General features: G+C 48.0%; 1 long non-coding RNA gene across 2 annotated transcripts; it reads right to left on the reverse strand.

Moving 5' to 3' along the window:
* Positions 1 to 733: 733 nt before the first annotated feature.
* On the reverse strand, positions 734 to 11,696 carry LOC102899971. 2 transcript variants are annotated; one of them, XR_006599663.1, is made up of 5 exons: positions 11,532 to 11,696; positions 8,970 to 9,044; positions 6,932 to 7,862; positions 3,183 to 6,353; positions 734 to 2,023 (listed from the first exon to the last, which is right to left on the reverse strand). It is a non-coding gene; the product is annotated as an uncharacterized LOC102899971 (long non-coding RNA). The 2 variants fall into 2 exon arrangements; XR_440566.3 differs by having other exon boundaries at positions 734 to 4,737; positions 4,847 to 6,353; positions 11,532 to 11,695.
* Between the last annotated feature and the right edge of the window lie 285 nt (positions 11,697 to 11,981).

Here is an 11,981-nt window from a genome sequence, read left to right on the forward strand (position 1 = left end):
TGTGGACTAGGCCTAAGGTAAAATTAAAAGGGCACTGATGCCTTTGAAAGTGCTCCAACTCCAGAATAAACAGAATTTTAGCAGGCTTTATATGTCTGTGCCTTGTTGATTATTTTGAGGCCCTTTGAAGCAGGGTTTCCCAACAGTGGCACTATTGACGTTTTGTTGTGGGGGAATGTTCTGTTCATCGTAAGATGTTTAGTAGGTCTCTGGCCTCCACTGGCATTAGATGCCAGTTGTGACAACCAAAAATATCTTCAGGCATTGCTAAATGTCCCCTGAAAGGGGGAGTAATATTGCTCTTTGTTGAGATTTGCTGTTTTGAAAGGTAAGATGCCATGTAAATGTATTTTTACAACACAATATTTTTATGTATGTATATATGTATTTTAAAACTATTTTCTGCTAACCAACTGGATTACTAGGAGAATTTGGTTTTTATTAGAGGCTAATACCTCTATTTGATTTTACAGTATTAGAAGGAAATGATTATTTACTCATATAATACATGTAATCAATACATGTATGTGCCACACATACAATTTACATGAATAATGTTTGGCTCATCCCAAAGGGCATAAACAAACTTGCATTCTTTCACTTCATTAAATTTTAAAGTTTCTATGTATGTTTTAGATCTGGGATTTGAAAATGGACAAAAATAATTTGCTGGTGGAAAAAAATAAAGTTCCAGTAGAGAAGTGTGAATTAATCGTTCTTTCACTCATTCAACTAATTTTCATTACTAATAAAGTGTTTATTAGTGACATGCGGGTTACATTTTAAAGCATTAATCCTTCATACAAGAGCCCATTGATATATAGTCTTAAGCAAGCTATGCTGTGGTATAGTTAGTCCCATGCAGATTTAGACTTATGCCACAGAAGCAGAAGAAAGAGAAAAGTGAATTTAAGAGCATAGTTTAAACAAGAAATAGGCCTTGAAATATACCCTTTGGTTTAAATACAAATGCCTAGGATTAACCACAAACTAGAAGTCGAAACAGAGTTGTATAGTCAGCCTAACATTTTTTAAAAAACACATTACTGCTAATTAATAACCACTTTCAAATGGTACATTTTCCCACATTTAAACTTATACAAATTCCCTCCACTTGACAACATATGCAATTTTACGTCATTTAAAAAATAATTGGTGAATAATTTTGCAAATAACAACAAATATACTTCAATCTCTTAAATTATTGAATTGTAATAATTTTTGCCAGTCAATCTCACAGTGCCAGGAAATCTACAAAATAGTTCTTAAATGGTGTTTGTTCTCAAGAATACACAATAAAGAGGCATCTCTGTTCTTTGTTACAAGGTGCATACTGGCAGGGGAAGAATGCATGAAATAGCACAATCTACCTTGGGATCTTATTAGGACAGTAAGCACTTTAAAAGTAGGATATTGAATTAATTCTAAAATCTAAAGATTTAGACAACCAAATACAGAAACAAACATTTCTATATTATGCATATGGTATCATCTGAAAATCACAATACTAAATATATGAATAAATGTTTGAAAGTGAATTTAATACTGTAAATTCAAAGACAGTAAAATGCTTTTTTAAACTTTCTAGATCTTAAAAATAAACCATGGATACATTTCCCAGATCCTTTTTTATGTTATTCTCACCCACCAGCAACACACAGCTTTGAGGCCAAGGAAAGGGAAACCAAGATCTCTCCCCCAAAAGTCAAAATGAACTTACACAAAAGGCTAGGACCTCATTGTCTTTCAGTCTATGACTCTCACATGCAGCACAAATGTCTTTATCAAGGAATTCAGATGCCTCAATGACTACATTCTTCAAATCCCTGACTATGTGAAATTATGTAGGAAAGAAAACGAAAATATACCACTTATTTTACATGTGTTTGATTTAGGAAAAAGTCAAAGACAAAACAGGACAACAGACAAAACAAGAGATAAGACTGTATTGACCTCTAAGCAGCGCTCTCAGCTGGCAAACCATTCAGCAAGGTGTAACGGGGGCTCCACGTGTGTCTCTACTCTAGAGGAAAATCAGAAAGAGCAAAACGAGGGGTGAGATCGATGAGCACAAGAAATCCCAGACGGAACTCTGAAGATCTCTGGTATGAACCTCACAACCTCCGGGGGTGGTGCGGGGTGAGTACTTTGCTCTGCTGCTGCCGCACTGAATAATTAAACACAGAATCTGCCCAGGGGCATTGTCTTCTACAAGCTTTTTTCTCCATATTTTTCCCTTGTGAAGTAAAACTGAGTCTTCAGAAAGCGGAATAGAATCTTTGGATTCCCAGCGAGAACCTAGCATCTGCCCAAGGCCTCCCAAATCTACTAGATGCAAACCAACCACAGAAAGTTGCAAATCTGCCCAGATAGGCCCGACGCCAGGGGCGGCCGCTGAGCTTTCTAGGTTTCCTGGTCAAACGCAAAAGAAAAATAAAGTTGGGGGTGGCAAGCAGGCGGTTGCCCGGATGGTTGGTGCAAAGTTTCAAAACTGGTAAAAATCTATCTTTCCGTAAAATTAAGCAGTCAACCCTAAGGTACAACTTTCACCTGGCGCTTTAAGGTGGGGGGGGGGGGGGTGGTCACTGCCTTGTCCACAACGGGATTATTTTTAAGGAACCCGGCGGAGCTTTTTTCATTATCAGGGATTGGGATGTGTGGGGGAGTATGTATTTCTTCTGTTTGTGATGAATGAATACGTGATCCCAACTTTCCCAGAGGTAGTTTATTCGTTTGAGGTAATAAAATTAAACCAAATCCCCTGGGATGGCGAAGGTAGGCTCTTCTGACTGTAGACCCCGGCCTCTAGACACTTCTCATACCCCGAACGCCTAGCGTCCAGACACGGAGTCTTGGAGGAACTGGGACTTTGCAACCCCTGGCCAGCGCCCTTTTTCCTCCGTTCCAGTGCAGCCAACCTAAGATTTTGGTCCCGGTTGCCCGAGAGCCCCAAACGCACGGAAGCCAACGCGCCCTCTCCCCCAATATTTGCAGAACCGTTGTCCAAGAAACGGGATATTCCCATTTCCTGGAGAGGGAGGGTAGACTTGGAAAATTAACACAACTTGCTCAAGAAAACTAAGGATAAGAAGCCAGTTTCCCCCCCGAATTCGCAGTTTTCAAACTGTTCAGCAAAAGGGCGGGGGAGGCGAGGTCCCCTGGGGGTACCGGCAACTTCTCACCTCCAGCGGCTAAGTGCAGGTGTTGGGGTCCTCTCTGGGTTCGGGGCTGTAGGGTGTCCCAGACTTTCGGCTTCTTCCGCGTGGAAGGTGAGCGTGAAGCCATTCTGCTAAGGGGAGCCGGCAGGGGAGACACCCCGAGAGGGAAAAATAAGAAACTTCCGCAAACTGGAGGGAGGCGATTCTTTCCTTCCCTGGCCAGAAGTGCCGGGAACCACCGCCTTCCTGGATTCCGCTTCACCCTTGCCCGATCCCCAAGGCCCGGGTTTTCTATACTATGTATTTTGGGCACTTGTGTTCGATGTTTCCACTAAAAGTTGTTTCTTCTGCGAATTTGGAAATCGCCCCAAGCTAGGGAAGATTTGTGCTTTGACATACTCACCGCCCTCTGTATTTTGCCCCTGCCCTGTCGCATTTCAAGAAAATGAACTCTTAGAAAAGAAAGCCTCTGCATCCAGGCGGCTAGCAATCTCACAGAAATGATGTAAATGGTTGCAGGGCTTCCTCCTCCCCCCCCCCCCCCAACCTAGGCTATTTTTTTCGAGTGAACTGTGAAGATCTGTGAAAATAATATCAGGGTTTTCCGTCAGAACGAGCTTTGCCCTGCACTCAGGCGTAGCATAATCTGACCTGACACCTCCAACCATCTGTGCTATCTATCTGCCTTCTGATTTACCAGAGCTGTACAAGCCGCATACAAATTGTACTTGATACTAAAGAAAAGACAGCCGGGTCCAGTCCAGTTCGGAGGTGAATATTCCCATCTGATTCCTTTAGGGATGGACCCAACGATAGTTTTCCAGGCATTTTCGAAGGACTCCCCTCTCCCAATTATTTTCTTCACACTAAACAAGCCCCTATCAAAGGCCCAGGTGAGATCATGGTTTCTTTTGACAGAGACCTCAGAAAATGGTATGATGTGGATGTCAATTGGGAATCAATAAAAGTTGCCAATTCAATCTGCTGGCCCTAAGGCAGAGCTGCCTAGAAGGCTCTTCCTCTCTGCAGGAGGGGTCAGTGCTCAGCAGCTTAGAAAGGGTTTTCTGCTCCACCACCACCCCCATTTCTGTGATTCCCCTTTCTCTTCTTGTACTGAATTCCTCTGGGGCAAAAAGGCCAAGGTTACAGTTTCTATTCCCAGCTCAGCTCGAGTTAAATGTTCTAACACAGGGTAGGGCAAAATCAGCCTGCAAGAAGAGCAAATCAATATTTTTTAAAAAAGATCTTTGAAATAAGCTTTTAAGTTGCTGTCCTGACCTACCCGTGACTTCTCACTCTAGATGTGGCTAGGCTGCACATTTGTTGAAGTCCATTAAACTGGGGAGGGGGGTTACTGCTGAAAAGTATAAACTTTTGGGGAGGTGCAACTCCCTTTCTTGAGTGTTTGACTTCATGGTCAACACCTGTGTTATCAGGTGTGGCAGTTGTTCTAGCTCGTATTTAAAATGATTTCAGGAGGCTTTTGAAGATGGTGGGGATAGCCCAAACTGACCTCTTAACAGATCCCTGGTCCCGTTCCTTCTGCTTCAGATTCGCTTCCCACTCGGCTGCTTTGCAGCTGGAAAAGGGGGAAATGCATGCGGGGATGGATGCTGGGGGGAAATGGGGTGATCTACTTCCCTCCCTCCCCATTCGTGCGCTCCCCCCAAAGTTTTCTGTTTCATTACAATTAAACTTGGCGAATTCTTGGAGGATTTCGATTTGGCCCAGTCCTCATTGTCCTCTGGAGACCTCTTGACCCAGGCAGCGCATCACTCCAAAGTGGATTCCTGTAGCACCACTGCCTCTTTTGGCAAGGGTGGGGGCGGGGGTGGAGGAACAAGGCTGGATGAGGGTATTGAAAGGCTGCTGTTCTTGCCTTCCCCTTTCTCCCAGCCACTCTCCAGTGTTTTCCTCCTCCAGATTCTGCAAAATACTGAGGAAAAGTCCACGGGTAAACGGCGGGCGCTGTCGAGAGCGGGGAGGTGCTGAAATGACCCGGGCGCGCTGGTCGCAGTCTTGATTGGCAGAGAGAGCCAGTGACTGACAGGGGGTCTCCATGGCGCCCGCGCCGCCAATCCGCCCATTCCAGTAGCGGCGCCAGTTCGCCGGCCTGCGTGCCCTAACGGAGCCGAGCCGAACCCGGGCGGCGGGGCCGGCACCTCCTCCAATCCCTCCTGCTCGCTCGCTCCCAGCCGTTGCGCCGCCGCGCTGCCCGGGTCGTGCGTCCCGGCTGCCCTAAGCCGCTTCACCGAGGAGAGCCTGGCGCACCCCGCCAGGCCCGCCGACATCTGCTGCGTGTCCGGTTCCGCTCTCCGCGCCCCCGCTGCAGTCGGCGCTGCCTCGATGTTCCAGTTGCCCATCTTGAATTTCAGTCCCCAGCAAGTGGCCGGGGTATGCGAGACTCTGGAGGAGAGCGGCGACGTAGAGCGCCTGGGTCGCTTCCTCTGGTCGCTGCCCGTGGCCCCTGCGGCCTGTGAGGCCCTCAACAAGAATGAATCGGTGCTGCGCGCGCGAGCCATCGTGGCCTTTCACGGCGGCAACTACCGCGAGCTCTATCATATCCTGGAAAACCACAAGTTCACCAAGGAGTCGCACGCCAAGCTGCAGGCGCTGTGGCTCGAAGCGCATTACCAGGAGGCTGAGAAGCTGCGTGGACGGCCCCTGGGGCCGGTGGACAAGTACCGCGTGAGGAAGAAGTTCCCGCTGCCGCGCACCATTTGGGACGGCGAACAGAAGACACACTGCTTCAAGGAGCGCACGAGGCATCTGCTACGGGAATGGTATCTGCAGGACCCATACCCTAACCCCAGCAAAAAGCGTGAGCTCGCCCAGGCAACCGGACTGACCCCTACGCAGGTGGGCAACTGGTTCAAAAACCGCCGACAAAGGGACCGGGCGGCTGCAGCCAAGAACAGGTCGGTACCTAGAGGCCTACGCTCCTTGCGCTCACTCTGGTGGGTCGGGCGAAGGCGCCCCAGGGGCCCTTTCCCAGGGCCCAGCGACTTGGATCCGAAGGAGTTGAGAGCTCAGTCTGTCTTCAGTTATGAGCCCACTGCGTTCTGGGATCCTGGGCGGGTAAGGGGGGCGGGGGGCGGGGGGAGTTCCTTCCGGGCTCTTGGTTCTCCATTCTCTCCCTCATTCTTGGAACTTAGGGGGTCGCCCCAGCCGCTGGTTCCAGTCATAAAACCAAGGCTGCATTGAAAAGAGGAAAGATTAAACATTAAAATGTGTAAACATTAAAATTCCAGCAACATTTAGGGACCCCCAAGGCCCAAAGCTAATTCTTGTCAGCCTGGGCCCAGGCTCCTATTAAGCGAAGCCTGACTTATTAGCAATGTGGCAGGTCAGTGTTGTCGTTTTAAAAACCCAGATGCATTCTCTAATGCTTTGAAAATAATTTTCGATAGACTTCTGGATGAAAGATGAGTTCTCTTTCTGCGTGGACAACTCTGCCTCAAAATAGCAAACTATAGTCAGTTGAGGTTTGTCGCTTCCTCAGCGTGTGGCTCTAAATTAGCCAAACATTTTGTCCAAGAACCCAGCCTCATCTCCCAGGACCAAATGCTCCATGCAATCCTCAGCCCTTTTTGCCTTTAGCTTTGGTCCGACCGGCTTACTGTAGGGCACTGACAGGAGCGTGCGCCTGGAGGAGACGCACGATGGGAAATGGGTTCCCTATCCCGGAGCCCGATATGCCTTTGTCACCCACACTTCATTTATCTTGACAGTATTGTAAATCTCACAAAGGCGGCCAACAACCGCGAACGAACCTGTGAGCCCAGCATCTCAGATGGGGAGCCCAGAAAGGATTCAGAAGAAGGATGGGACAACTGCTGGGCTACTTGGAGAGGCGGCCAGCTGTGGAATCCTTCCTGGCTTCCGTTGCCTCACTTTTCCTACTTTAACTGCCGGGGTCTGTGGGAGATCCGCTAGCCTCTGGGCTTAAGGGAAGCAAAGCGGGGGAGGGGGGGGCAGGGGGGCGCAAGGGGAGGCTATGTTACGCGCTGTGACTGGTGTCCCTTTCCTTCCCATAGACTCCAGCAGCAGGTCATGTCGCAGGGCTCCGGGCGGGCTCTAAGGGCTGAGGAAGAGGGCACGCCCGAGGTGCTGGGCGCCGCAGCCAGCCCGGCCGCCAGCCTATCCAGCAAGGCCGCCACTTCGGCCATCTCCATCACGTCCAGCGACAGCGAGTGCGACATCTGAGCTGCCCATCCAGCACACTCGGAAACAGAATCCACTATTAAAACAACACAAAATGGAATAGGAAGGGAGGATGAGAGACCACGCAAACCCAGCGCTTCCGAAACCAGGTGGCCAGGGACCCGCGGGCTCGGGTTGCGCGTTTCCGCCCGGCGGCCGGCCTGGCTCCACTGGCGCCCTCCGGCCGCTATCAAAGGGGCCCGCGGTGAGGCTCAACCCAGCGCCACGTTCTCCTTGCTTTGCTTTTTCCCAAGAATTTTACTGCAGAGATGCCTCCGGAACCCGAACTGCACGCTGAGCGCCTGTCCTGAATCTCCCGTGGGTATTTCACGTCGAAAGGACGCTGTTATATATGTATAACTTTTGCTTTGAAGTTTAAAAAAACAAAACAAAACATATATATGCTGTTTATTTACTTATTTAAGAGACTACCGTGGTAGGTTTCTCTGTATCTTGGGAACTTGCTGTTTCTAAAGGCGCAGGGTTTCGAACAGATGGGTTCTGTGTGAAGAAGCCAAACAATAAAAACCTGGTGAGCAACCTTTCTTAATTAAGTGAGCTGCTCTCAGATTCTTAAAAAAACAAAACAAAACAAAACAAAACAAAACATTTCACCAGGTAAGCAGGGGGGCCCTTGTGCAAATAGTCTCCGGAGAGTCTTCTCTATACCTTTTGCTTTCTCTGATGTCTCCTGGTATATTTTTTAAATGGCCCATGGTAGATTCATAACCACCTGCCCAACAAATTGTACGTTTGTATGTATATATGTACATGTGCATATGTAGCATATATTTAAACCCAGAAGTTGGCAACATGAGCATCCCCTATAAGGCAACTCCACACATCCCCAAGCACGGTTTACTATGGCTTGTCCACCTGACACTCACTTTTATGAAATGTTAGTGGCTTTCAGGAATAATTTAAGAAGCCAAACTCTGGGACTCAGTCGTGAGTCCTATTTTATAAAAATGCAAGACTATTCTGACACAGGCTCTGCAATTAGAAAGGTTTTCCATCTCCTTTTAGGCCCTCTCCCATACAAAATAGGCACCCCCCCCCCCCATCATGCTAAAGTGGATATATACTACATTTAGAATTAAACTCATATTAAAATAAGACAAAAGATAGGAGAAGTTTTAATAACTAAATGAACATCTTGCTGCAGAAGGTTTTTATCAAACATTATTTACCACAAAAAGGATACTTAGATGAAGGAAAGGATGTTATGTCACATATTGAGGAGAAATAGAGGCTGCAGAGGATGGCATTTAAAAAATCTGATCTCTGTATCAAACATGAAATAAGTCGTCTAGAGCTTCCTTGTCCTGCAATGGCCTCGATTAAAACTATCAAATATTCTTAGGATTTAACTTGTGCAGGCACACACACATACCAAAAAAAGAAAACTAAACAATGTCCTTGCACTAAAAAAGTAAATGTTATCCAGAGTCTCTTAAGCTTTTTTTCCTAGTGAAATGGGTTGCATATTATAAAATTTGACATTGATCTTTAAATCACTTAAGCTGAACTTCTCTCCTTGAGCTCCTCCTGACACACACACACACACACACACACACACACACACACACAGGACTCTTTTCAATTTACCTCTCTGTCCTTAGCAGATGTCCTCTGGTTCAGAAGCCTACTAACTTATTTAGGTAGAAGTGCTAATGTCCAAAGCTAAATAAATAAATAAACAAATAAGATAAAATAAGTGAAGCCATGGAAGACAAAAAGCAGTCATATGACAAGATATATGAGAGAAACCAAAGACATGAAAAAGGGTTGATTTTTGGTTTCTAAATCACTTAACCAAATTTGGCCTCATTTGGGTTTTATAAATTGTTGTCATTGCATACTGGGGCCCTTATCCAGAGAATTGTTAACAACCAAAACTCTCTTGCACAAGAGCTCGAGATGGAAGGAGTGGGGATATCTTTGTGATCAAGATGGCGTTCTTCGGGAAGGCAAGCAAATGCCCTTCTGTGGGTCCAGAAAGACTACGATGGTAGAGCTTCCTGAAGACTGTTGTTTCCTAGAATGCCCTCCCTCCCCACCTAGTTCCTTGAATGCCAAGGAGCAAGGCCAGGACTCCTATGAGGCAATGGAAGCACCTAGAGTACAAAATTTAAGGAGGCATTCACTCTCAAGGTCAAGCAAGTACAGCAAGTGCAAGGCATCTAGGAATGAGTGCTGTTTTAAATTTTGCCCTGTAGGTGCTTGCCTTGTTTCACTGTAGTCCTGAATCTGCAAAGGAGTATTGCGCTTCAATGAAGTATCAAGAGACTTCCATTCTTGTTCCCCAGACCCTCCAGACGCTAACAAAGGAGCTGCCCAGACCAGCATTTGGAGAAAACAGCAAATTTTCTCTCTTAAACTGATGTTTCCAGGTACAAGAAGGAAGGGAAAGGGCAAATTAGTAAAGGATGTAGAGGCATTTGAGATTCTAAAAATCCCATCCTACTCAACCAGTTCAAATGATGCCTAAAAGCAGAAGAAAATGTCCATTCTGCATTCTCAAGGAAAAAAAGGGTAACACTGATAAGAGCTAAGCTTTCTCTTTACAAATAATTTTTAAATAACATTTACAGCTTGACAAAAAAGAGAAAACCGAACAGTTATGGAGGGCTTTTTTTTCCTGCTTTGGTGAAAGCCTTTAAAGTACACCTAATTTGCTTGAAGTAACATGTTGTCTAAGGATTACGTTGTAAAGTAGCTATTCTGTTTCACCAATCTGTAGGTTCATTTATCTAATTTCATGTTAGAATCTTAAGGGGTGACACATTACTTTAAATATTTTTAAAACGTTTATCTGAAACCTGGTGGCACCTAACTGCTCTTGTGAGTAGTCAATTCTTTGATAATCATATGTTGGAAATTGTTCCAAATCATGACACAGATATTTATGTTAATTGGTCCAAAAATTCCCATGGGCAGGTATCTTAAAAATTCTCTTTTTCTAAGATTTCCCCCCCCCCATATCAGTTTTATCCTAGTCTAGAAAGGTTTTTTGTTTGTTTGTTTGTGTTTAATTCCAGGTAGTAGCAATGCTGAAAGTTTCCGAATTTGGAGAAATCTCCATTTGATGGGTTTCCTTCCTGTCTTCTCATGAAATTTATTTCCTGTAACAATTTCCCAAAAAGCAATTACTCCAGCAGAGTGGAAAGAAGCTGCATTCTAACAATTCAACGGATCTGACCAATGTGAGGATTTAACCAACTCAGGCCCCTTTATCGGGTATAAATATTTCAACCACCCGCCAGTTCCACCAAAAGCGCGATGGCTCCCGCTCCCCAAATGCCGCAGTTCCTCTCTCCTCCACTTTAACGACCCACTCCTCTTCCACCCGCCGCGCTCGCCACCCCCCCCCCCCGCACCGCCCCCTTTCCCTCCTCCAGTTTGTTTATAAAAATCCGGGAGGGAGGGGATGAGAGGCTGGGGTGGGGGAGGACTTGCTCTTTGTTTACATTAAACAAATGACAGGCAAAGAGCTCAATCAAAATCTTCCTTGACCCCGTTCTCTCTCCCTAATTTTAACAAAAAGGAAAAAAATATTGTATCCAAAGAGAACGTGAATGGGGCGGGAGGAGAAGAGAAGCAGCTTTTTTGCTCTATTCAGCCGGGACGCGGGAGCGCGGACGATTTCCGCTCCTATTGTGAGGCGGGGCCCGGGGGCGGCAGTGAATGGGGGGTCTGCCGAGCGGCCCGCAGGGCTGTCAGGCGGCTCAGCGTAATCAGGGCTAATGACGGTGGCCGGGAGCTCCGCGGGACAATGCGCGGGGCCGCGGGGTTTTGTCGGCCTGAATGGCTAATAGGTTTGCCTGGGGGTGCGAGGGGGGCGGTGTCGGGGAAGAGGCGGCGGTGAGGGGAGAAGGGGTCATTGTTCGCACACTGGCCCGGGCGCCGAGCCGCGTCCCACCCCGCGCGGGGGCCCGGAGCGGCCGGCAGGAAGGCCGCGGCCGGGAGGCCCCCTGGAGGTCTGCTGGGAAATGGCGGCAGGGGCGGCGGGTGCGTGGGTCCCCTAGGGAAGGCAGCCCTGAGAGAGGAGGTCGGCACGAACTTTTTTCCCCGGGAGAATTCCCTAGTGCGTCCCCAGTACCGGGAAGGTGATTCCCTCCGCCAGGGTTCGAATCGCGACTCCGTGAGGTGACAACTCCACACACCCACCTTTTCCGTCCAGCGCCCTGGGAGCTCTGAGACGTGTAGGCCGGGAGCCACTCCTATTGTTAGACTGCCTGACCCAAAACAGCTCGAGGAGAGAAACCTCTCAAAACCAAGGGGCGGGGGGGCGAAGGGTTAAAAACCCAGGTGAGGCGATGAACAAACGCCCGCCACAGCAGCAACTAAGGCGCACGCTCGCCCTCGAGCCTCTGACGGCGCTACGGCGGTTCGCCAGCCTCGTGCAAGACGATGCGCCGCGGGTCTGGGCCTGCGCGGGTTGCTGCGGCGCGCGTCCGCCTTGCGTGCGAGGAGGCTGCGCGGGCAGGGTCGCCCGCGACCGGCAGCGGTGAACGTGCTGGTGTCCCCGGACCAGGGAACGGCAGTTGTCACCGCGGGCTCTCGGCGGAGCCGCGTGAGTTGCCCAAGCGGTGACCGGAGCGCAGAGAGGCTCCATAC

This window comes from Felis catus, chromosome B3 (assembly GCF_018350175.1).
Source record: "Felis catus isolate Fca126 chromosome B3, F.catus_Fca126_mat1.0, whole genome shotgun sequence".
NCBI classification, from domain to species: Eukaryota; Metazoa; Chordata; class Mammalia; order Carnivora; family Felidae; genus Felis; species Felis catus.